The following is a 10169-nucleotide window of genomic DNA, read 5'->3' as shown; positions in this document are numbered from 1 at the left end:
AGCAAACTCCCTCATGGCTTCCCGCACACATTTTTCAACTCCGGGGTGCATTTTTTTTGTTTTCTGTGATACATTTGTCCTCTGTCTGAACCAGGCTCTCACTGGCTTTCCATTAAAAGAAATGTAACAGCCTTCTTCTTCTGTCTCGCTTTCCCTTCAGATCGCCACTTAAGGAGAGGTCAGCGAGGGACCCTGCGTGAGGAATACATGACGGGCGGGGCGGGGGAGGGGGTGGCGACCACAGCGGCACTACCACCGAGGTCAAGGTTCACGCAGGTAAACGGATCTTTCTCTCATTCCGCATCTCATCGATTGTGCACATTGGTTGAATCAATCCTGCCTCCTTTTTCTCCCTGACTTGGAGCCGACTTGGCACGCAGAGAAAAAGTGAGGGAGTGATGTGGCTGGTTTGACTGGACACTCCTGAGCTGGCAGCTAAGGAAGCAGTCTGCAGCTGCTGTTTATGAGGCGCTGTGCAGGCTTTGCTTTATAATAAAATCCCCACCATGATGCTTGTGGCCAGTGTCAAAATGAGAAATCATTAAAAAAACATGCTATGATTCAAGAACCTTTGATTTTCAAAAAAACCCCGTCTAGCTCGAAAGAGATTTGTAGTGACAAACAGTAATAGTAGGGCACGCTGTACTTTAAAAGAGCTTACCAGGACCTTATTGTGGCTCCCATTCAAAGGTCTGGTGCACTTTTCATTGCCCTAAATCTGAAAACTTATCAGCCATTTAAAAAGTAGGTGTGTAGTGTCTGTAGTGCTCCAATATTACACTTTTTATTTGCCTCCCGTTTTCTTTTCCACCAGGGATTAAGAAAAATGACTTGGGGGGAGGGGGGGCTTTGGGAGTTGGGTGGGGGCAGTTTAGGAAGCAAATAAATAAATAAAGTGCAAGGTAATCTTCCTTAATACTGTGTGTGTGTGTGTGTGTGTGTGTGTGTGTGTGTGTGTGTGTGTGTGTGTGTGTGAATGCTGAGCAAAGGCTATGCTTTGGGAGCATCTGCCCTGCACACAAACACTCATGTGCACATATAGCCAGCCCGACACAAATACTGTACACACCCGACTAGCAGGGATCAGCCAAAGCGATTAGGACACGGACTTCAGAGTGCAGAAAGTGACAGGTTTAACACACACACGCCGACCATCAGCAGATTGACAAGTAATGCACAGCGAAAGAAAGAACAGAGCTTCCGAATGTGACAGCACACGACTGCAGACACATGAAAGTATAGGAAGACTAGTTTCACTGCTTCTCCCTGCGGCTGTCGTGCCTTATTCGTCTCAGCTCAAGCCCGTGGACTCATATCTGTTCTTCCTCTCTCCCTCCCTCACATTAACACATAGACTCGGCACAAACAGTTGATCAAACAACTGTGCAGTGGAGACAGAATTTGGCCAGACAGCCGGCCAGGATGAGTAATGTAGAGCCGCTTTGGCTTAATTTGTTTAGAAAGCCTATCATTGCTGCAAACACGTTACAGACTGTTGCTGTTTACTGAAGAGTATTTATCCCCGTAGCTTCTAACTGCACGCCTTTTTAACGTCAGCGGCGCACAGCGTGGCCACTGTTGAGGTCGAACAATGCGGCCGTTGTGAGGCGATGAAGCTGAGATTTAGAAGAGAGGAGGAGTGCGTTTTGTTCGCAGCGGTTAGGTGGACTCCTTCAGTGTGTGACCACACTAAAGGGGAAATTTTCTGCGTCACAGGGTTACAGCGTAGCTCAGGGCCTGTGTACATGTGAAGAAGGAAAACAGAGCTTTTTGGAAAACAATGACATAAGCCCTTTTAGGTCTTCCAGGCCTCTCACCCATTCTGTTGTGACAGATTTATGATCCCATTCTCAGCGTTCCTTTTTCATTCGTGTTTCATTTTTCCGCCATCCAGTGTCCTACACCCTCCTCTTTTTTTCTTGCCTTTTCTGTTTTGTCCCTTTCTTCCCATCTTTTTTCTTTTGAGTGCGTATACTGTACATCGACTATATGTGAAGGGGTGAGAGAAAGGCAAGACGAAGACACAATGACAGACAGCGAGTCTAATCAAAACTATTATTCTCTAAGGAGTTTTACCTCCAGCTTAGGAGACAGTGATGATATTCAAAAGACAGGGGGTGTTTATTTTTATCCTTGCTGGTGAGTTTCATTGTGGTTAACATCTTACGCCCTGTTTTTCACACGCACAAGCTGGCCGTTTTTGGATTTTGTGCTGCAAGAGGCATTTCACAAACAAGCAGAGGTATGAAGCGGTGAGAGTGGGAGGATAAGAGAGAACATTGTCTTCTCTTCTCCAGCTTAGGGACAGAGCAGAACAGGTTGTGTGAGGATACTTGCTATCCTTAACAATGTCTAACACAGCCTCAGGGCCACCTCTTCCTCTCTGACGAAGCTGGGAGTTGTGCAGAGTAGGAGACGCACATTCCTGAGCGTCAGATGGCCTGCTGGTACACTGTAATTGCTTTAACTTTGTCATCTTTAGACCTAATCACCACAATAACTTGGATCAATGGTTTTAATGATTTTATTTAATGGATAAAGATGATATTTGTCTCGCTTTTCATATTTATGACTCTGGCCAATCACTTTAAACAGTCATTGTGGTTTACAAACAGAATTCCTGCTTCAGCTTTGACTTTCTAACTCTTTCTGTGTTACTACTGCTCACTTTGAGTTTTAGCTCTATATTTAGATAACAGGGTTTAGATAATCTGGCTCTCCCTGGAGTTATTCTCACCTGGTCTCACTTAAATGAAACGATCTGCGCTTTACCTAGAGGGCGCTCATCAGATGGTCCTGGGCAGATCTCAGGAAATCGGTTTTTGGGACGGAAAACTTGGTAGGAAAGGACGCAAATACTTTAAAAAATGCTTAAACAGATGAAGAGCAACCATCTAGGGCAGTATTTGCCCTTTGGGGAAAGCATGTAAGAGCTCCCTAGCTAGGCAGATCCTCTTAGCACCTGCAAAAGAGGAAGACAAGCAGACACAGAGGAGGAAGGGTGGGGCGCAAACAGGTATGCAGAGCAGGCAGGCATTTATACAGGTACGACCAGATAGGAAGTGCACGAACTTCTGAACTCCTTCCAAACAAAAAACAAACGTAAGCTCGACGCCTGCTTCTAAACACACAAGGCCAACATTTTATTTTAGTTTAGTTTAGTCAGCCACACTCTTGGTTGGAATGAAACAATACAGCTGTCGTTTCACTTTGCCTTTAAAACACCAGCATTCTGCTAACGTATCATTCTCAACAGTCACTATGAAACAGGAAGCTCTCAGGATGGGATTTCTGCTGTTTTGAAATTCTCTTGCTAGCTCATGTGGACGGCTGAGCTCACGCCATGACGAGGCCTCTGGTGTCAGTTCACAAGAATTGCTACTCCTTGCACAGGATTCAGTCAAACTTACAAGTGTAACAGTAATCAGTCATTACCGAAACTGTGCTCAAGTTCAGCGTCGTATTTGTTGTTTTACTGGCACTTTTCCATTTTCAACTCACTTTATTGATCACAACCTACCTAATTATAGACATACAACGTACAAACCTGAAACACTTAACCACAAACACTGTTGAGTGTCAAGGTGTGTCAAACAAAGAGGTCGGTCGGCAAAGAGCAGTAAATAGTAAAACTCATTAAAAAAACCCAAAGAAAATAAATAGATTGAGAAAGAAATGTGTCTAAAATGAACAATCATTAAAAGAAGTCAAACTAAATAACCCCTGTCAAGAGTTAAGCGATCTAATAGCTGAGGGAATGAGAGATTTAAGTATCTATTTGTTCTGCACTGAGAGCAACTTCTTGATCTCGGATCACAAAACATGATCAGGATGATTAATAACCTTTTTTGCCTTCTTTATCACCTGATTCCTCCTGTAGTGTCCGTCAAATTATAGTGAAACCTGCACACAGTAATCACCTAATGGGTTTTCACCACACTGTGGTCAAGGTCAAGGGTACATTGCCGTAGTAGTAGTAGTAGCCGCGTGAGCTACTACATTGCTGAAGTTCTCGTTTTCGTGAGATCGCTGTGCTGCCCCATTTCAGTAATTACAAACCCAAGAAGAAGGAAAAGCAGACCAAGGCTTTAAGAAGCACAAATTTGCTGCAGATTTCTCCAAAAGCAGATATAAATTGAAATGACATCACTCTGGCGGTGGGCCGCCATCTTTGTGTGCCTGTCGGTCCATTATGTTATCCATCACTGGGTCTCTCTGTCTGGTATTGTCAATTACCCAGAGGAAAACAACATTAGAGGCCTGAATGGGACACGGAGCTGTGGCAGGCCTGACATGGCTGTGTTATATGATTACACAACCTGTTGGCTGTCGCCTGTCAAGTGTCTCCTGACTCTGATGAATGGCTGTAATATGCCGCGCATCACAACACGCCACGCCACGCACTCATTAATGGCTTCTCATAATGGCCAGGACGTTCCTGCGATGCCGCAGAAGGGTTCACAACGAGAGAGAGAAGGTGAGAGCGAGGAATACTCCCAACGCTGTACCGACAAACAAAAGATACACCGTGTCCTCATTTTAAACGGCAAGACGCCAACATCACAGTCACATGTAACTGCATAAATGAACGAATGCTGACAGAAATAAAGTAAAGGGGGGGGGGAAATAAACACACACGCACACTGGGAGATGTAAGAATTATTATTTTTGAGTGTGACACATATGTTTCTCAATTAGATACATTCTAGTCAATCTGTGGCCTATTTGCATAGATTATCAGTAATGTGAGCAACGCGGCGTGCTCACCAGCATGTGGGAACGTCACAATAGAGACGCTCGAAGAAAGGAGATTGAATCTGTCGTCTGTTGGGTGCCATCTGAAGCTTAGCTGATTGCTCTTTCTTTCAGTGAATTAGGAGACACGCTACCCGAGATCCTCCAAACTACTCGACTCCCAGCTCTAACAAACAGATCTGATTCTCATAGAGACACTGCTCCGCGAGGTTTCAAATTAAAAGTGTGAAAAAATGCTCCAAATGAGCTTTGGAGTCTGTAGGGGGGAAGCTGCTGTGCAGCAGTGGCTGTATGGCAACAAAGTAAAGTAGTTTTTCATGCAGTGTATCAGCTGTGGAGAGGTTATCTAAAACATACACCAACCTAACCCGAAGCCACGTTAGGTGGCTTTGATCAGACTCTTAATTCTTACCGGGAAGCATCACACAGTGCTGGAGCCTCATTGAAAATTTGACAAGCCCCTCCTAAATATAGTGTGCCTCGGCTTTGTGTGGTCTTATGTTTTACATTGTCTCACATTAAAGTCAGTATTTTTATAGAAGGAGACACAGAGGTAAAGAGAGTTTTGAGTATGGCATCACTCAGATGTGCCTCAATGGCCTGGAGGGGACTGCTGAACATTGCTGCACCTGCAATGTGTGTGTGTGTGTGTGTGTGTGTGTGTGTGAGACAGAGAGGAAAAGACAGAGGGACAATCTGCCTTAATATTCCTATGTTTCTGTCATTGTTAGCGTATGTTTTCTTTCTCACAGCTTGAGTTTCTCAGTTTGAAATGCAACACCTGCAGATGTGTCTTGTAAACGGCAGCCGCCAGCTCCTCTCCCATTCAGAGGGGACCATTGAAACAAAGCAATTAAAGCAGCTCTCTCCACGGGGCGAAGACTCGGTCCATGGGTGTGCCTGCCTGTGCGCGAATGATTTTCCATTGTTTTAAAGCCAGAATCTTTAGATTGAACGGCGAAGAGCTCCACACTCCAGGAGAATGTGCCAGTCAAAACATTAGCAGCTCTGTCATATTCGTGTGTGTTTAAATATGGAAGTCAGAGGTCACTGACAACCTGTTGACACAGCGCAGATTTATGCAACGCGCACAACCGTGCAAACATGTATCCGCAGCCCAGGTTTCGACTCAGCGGTGGTTTCTTGTTGCTGCTGATCTCCGGGTCCTTGCAGCTCCAGATACCAGAGGCTGAGTTATTTCTCCGCTCCGCTCACTGACCCTCCTAATTGAGAACGGCTGTTACTGAGAAAGAGCGAGCTAAAGAGACAGAGAAAGATTGAGAACAGATACTTGTGTGAAAGCACACGACTCTTAAGAGCAAAAGAAAGACCGAATGAAAGGAGCAAAGAGCTAAACCTGTGGAGGCCAAAGCTCATAGAGGGTGCTCCTCTTTCACGCCCCTTGATCATCTCTATCTCTTCCTCTTCTTGCCGTAAACCAACAGTAGCCAAGCGCAGTGTCTCAAACGTAGGAGGGGTCGTTAGTGTCGTACATGATGGCCGTAGGAAGGAGAAAAGGAGGGAAGCACTGTTTAGGGTGGAGGGAGAATCACATAAAGCAAAGTCAAACCAGAGGGCTGGGGAAGAGGAGCGGTGAGAACAGTGACAGCTGCAAGCATGTCGTACTGGGTGATGGTCTGTCCGTCTGTCAGAGCAGATATTTCTGTCTGTTTAGTGCTGCCTTACTGGCTGCCAGAGACACTCCTCGTGTCATCGCTGGGTGCCTGCTGTCACTGGCTAAAAAGGAGAGAGGGAGTGGAGTGTGTACGCAAGCACGCGTGTGTGTGCGCACAGGGGTGTGTGTGTGTGTGTGTGTGTGTGTGTGTCAGCGAGAGTGACAGAGAGAAACTAGAGCAGCTGTCTTGAAAGCTCTTCCACTCTGTCAGTACATCTAGAATCTGCTTTCCCCTGATATCTCCTCACTGAGGCAGTGTTTTAGTCAGATGTTTGGTCAGAAGTCTCAGTTTTTCCCTGATAAAGGAACACTTTGGGGAAATCAGTATGTTGTGTAGCTTATCTGTTAAGATAACGAGATCATAAGCGCTGTAAAGCCTATATTTGTAACACACTGTTTAATGTTGTAATTTTAGTCAGTAAATATGTGTTACATACATCTACATTGCCTGTATTTGTAGCAAAACTGCTTTTATGTGGTTGTAGCTTTGGCATGCCGACTTGCCGATCATGGTTGAAGACCAGGCACAACCCCAAATGGCAAAAGCACACCCCTACTGCAGCAGCCTCCCTAGCAAGGATGCTGTGCCCCACTACACTACACGACTGACTTTACACTTACTAGATCAGAATCTGAGAGTATTCAAAAGCTTCAGCAAAATTTAGTATACTATATTGAGTGTACAGTGCACATATAGAACTTTATATCCTAAGTGCTAAGCGAAAAGGACACCAGCAGAGCCGAAGGTGGTTATCTTCAGGTTCACCATGATACGAATATCTGATGATTGATGGTTTTTCTTTTAAAAATATCACAAATGAGAGAATAGGAGTGCAGCTAGAGTACCGTGTCGATAAACAGTATCAGTAAACTGCCGTTAAAATATGATACCCATCCTTGACTAAGCCCAGATTAGCCTGGATGAGCTACACCTTTCAAAGCGGCTTCGTGGCGCTGGTGTGTTCATGCTTTGTTGAATGACAGGCTTTGTGAAGTGTCTCTCTTGGTCAGCCTGAACACTGCTATATTGAAGTTTTGCAGACACGTAACCGCAAAGTGACGTGACATTTTGGACGTGGGACAGCTACAGTCACAATGTAGAATAGAGCGAACAAGGCCCCATTCACACAGGCTTAGAGCCTGATCTGCAACCATCTGGCAACCGCCGGTTCACCGAATGGTTGTTGGAGGGAAAATTATTACCTAAGCCCCAGCCACACAGGCATATGAACATGCCACTTTATAGAACTGGCAGCCACCTGTTGCCAGAGAAAAGTGTTGGTTGCTTTGGTTCATAGCATATTGCTGTGGTTTTACTTTGAATGGAAGTGATGTTCTTGTCTACAAACACTGTGCAGCTACTGCCCGAGCTATAGTGAAACTGTAGAAAGTCAGAACCAAACTGGAAATGAAGACGATTCGTTTTCAAAGCAACAGTTTTGAAACACATAGACTCATCTTTTACTTTGAAGGTGAAAATGTGCCACTTTACTTCCTGAGTAGTTAGCAAGAAGTTGCAGAGAAACACGAAAAAGTGCAAGCATCCGACAATCTCCAGAAACCACCACCAACCAGTTGGGGAATACATTTTCCCCCCTACAAGCCAGTGGTTGAGTCACATCCAATATGGTGTACAACTACAGTGTGAGGTGATATCACACGAGAAGTCATACATTTTTCAAAATAAAGCAATGTAGGATGTCACCATCGAAAAGGTTTGACACTTTTATTTTCTTGGACTATCAAGAAATTTGAAGCTGTTTCCTGTGGAGTCAGTGAGAACAGAATTTTTACTATCTTACACTGTTAATAAGTAGAGACAGTGAATAATGACCCACATTTTGAAGAAGCAGAACTTTTAAGCATGCACACGCTGCTGGCTGATGGCAGAGGGTTAGTTTAATCTTAGAATAACTTGTAGAGGCTGTAATGAGAAGACATGGTAGTAGGCAGGCGAGTGTCAGCGTTGTGTAGGTGGCACAATTTACATGAAATATTAAATAAAAATAGCATACGGTTTTAAATTTCCTGGGTCAACAGAATGTGAGTGTGGGAGGCACAGTGAGACGGTGTGAAGCTGAAAATCACTGTGCACAGAGCGTGCCCACCCGAAATACTTCCAAAAGTCAACCTAGATGGTCTGTTTAGTCTTTATTGAAATATTCAATGTTTGTCAGTTTATAAATGTGAAGGCTAAGACGTCAAAAACCGCCGACGGCTGTTAAGTAAAAGGTTTGGCCTCTCACGCTGGATAATGGTAGTCATAACAGCTGCTATCATTTAACATGCTGAAGAGAAGTTAAAGGCACCAAGTGGAAGATTTTCAGTGCGTGCATTTTCAGTACTTAAACAATCGGGCAATCTCCTTTGTTCATATAAATCATAGGTTTTTATGTTTTACTAATATGGTGTGTTTTTGACCATCGATTGTTTTGATTGAAGTCATCTGTTGTTGGAGTGTTGTCATCTGATTACAAACATGTGCTTTTCAACAATCAAGATGGCCCTGGAGTGAGGTAATGGAATATTTAAAACAAAGATGTAAGAGCATTAGCGAGGCTTTAGGCTGCACGGTGGCTCTGTGGTTATCCTAAAAGTCGAGAGTTTGCACCCACTGGAGTGAATGTGTGCAACCTGAGCTGGATGTGGGCTGGGGAAATGGATAGATTTTGTGCAGTTTAGAGAGCGCTCTCAATGTTTGAACTTTCCTTGACCTTTCTCTGACTGTTTGATGGGTTATCTCAGCAAGACGGCAAGACTCGTATGACTTAATGAATCAAGGAAATAGCGTCACCTAAGTCTCCCGGGCTAATTTCAGCAGCGGCGTGAGCCCCCACATTGATGTTGCCTGTAATTTTGCGGCAGCCGTGACAACATTAGTGCAACTTTAGATCCTGTGCTGTCAGTGTCAGCCTCTTCTGGCTCCTCAGCTGCCTCCGCAGCCCTGTAACCACACACTGCTGTTTATGTTCTTTAGGTTAACACAGTTATCTCTGTGCGCAACCGGAGCCGTCAACCTACACGGGCACTTTGGCACATGTGTGCAGTTGCGTGTGTGCAGCTGCAGGACCTGCCTCCCTCCAGAAAGAGCTGCAGGGACTTGCCAGTATTTTCATTCCCTCTAGAGGCATTTCCGCTCACCAACAAAGCCCTGCCTGAGTGATGAAACGAAGAGGAAGCAGCTTTTGTGAAGGGAGCAGCCAAATTCTGTCTGTGTGTTGGTGCGTGTGCGTGTGCACTGCTGACCCTGGCTAACAGTTCGCTACATGCAAATTTACTCTTCAGCTTGCAGTTCAGGTTGCTCCAGGCTCTTGTTTGCTCACAAGCCTACTGTACCACAAGAACAAGCCTACTCTGTATCCCATTCAAGAAAACAAAGTTGCCTCCTGTTTGCCTCTAATTGACTGGTATAATTCCTGGCTTGTTGGATTGGTTAGTGTTTTTTCACAGGGCTTGTTAGCACTGGCCTTTACTTCCTCTGTAGCTGTTGCCAAAAAGGAAATGTATGCTGTAGCTCAGGTCACAATTCTCCAGAGTGTCTGGCTCTGGGAAAGAATTGAATCGAGCCAATAATACAAAAAAACTTCTCATTGTAAAGTGAAAATGACATAAAAAACGAAAAGCAAATAACACTGATATAAATGATCGTTTTGGGTTCTTTCTCTGTGCGAATATCACTTTTTCTCTGCTGAGTGAATAGCCTTTGTTTAGTCTGTGATTTCTAGAAATAACTCCTCGG

The 10169-nt window shown here is 44.6% G+C and overlaps 1 protein-coding gene across 5 annotated transcripts in view; it reads left to right on the top strand.

The window, feature by feature from the left end:
- Positions 1-222: 222 nt before the first annotated feature.
- Positions 223-10169, top strand: part of zmiz1a (zinc finger, MIZ-type containing 1a) — an 82600-nt gene continuing 72653 nt past the window's right edge. For 4 of the 5 annotated variants that reach the window (XM_085296717.1, XM_085296716.1, XM_085296719.1 and 1 more), the window contains exon 1: positions 237-276. The gene's annotated coding sequence lies outside the window, so the exon portion shown is untranslated. Of the gene's footprint in view, positions 277-10169 lie in introns of all 5 variants that reach the window. The other variant, XM_085296715.1, reaches the window with a different exon arrangement.

The sequence above is a fragment of the Mchenga conophoros genome, linkage group LG13 (genome assembly GCF_057382185.1).
Source record: "Mchenga conophoros isolate Kocher_MC1m ecotype Shallow Benthic linkage group LG13, M_conophoros_male_GT1.1, whole genome shotgun sequence".
Classification (NCBI taxonomy): domain Eukaryota; kingdom Metazoa; phylum Chordata; class Actinopteri; order Cichliformes; family Cichlidae; genus Mchenga; species Mchenga conophoros.
Note: the sequence above shows the minus strand (reverse complement) of the source record. Positions and strands in the feature narration are given on the sequence as shown.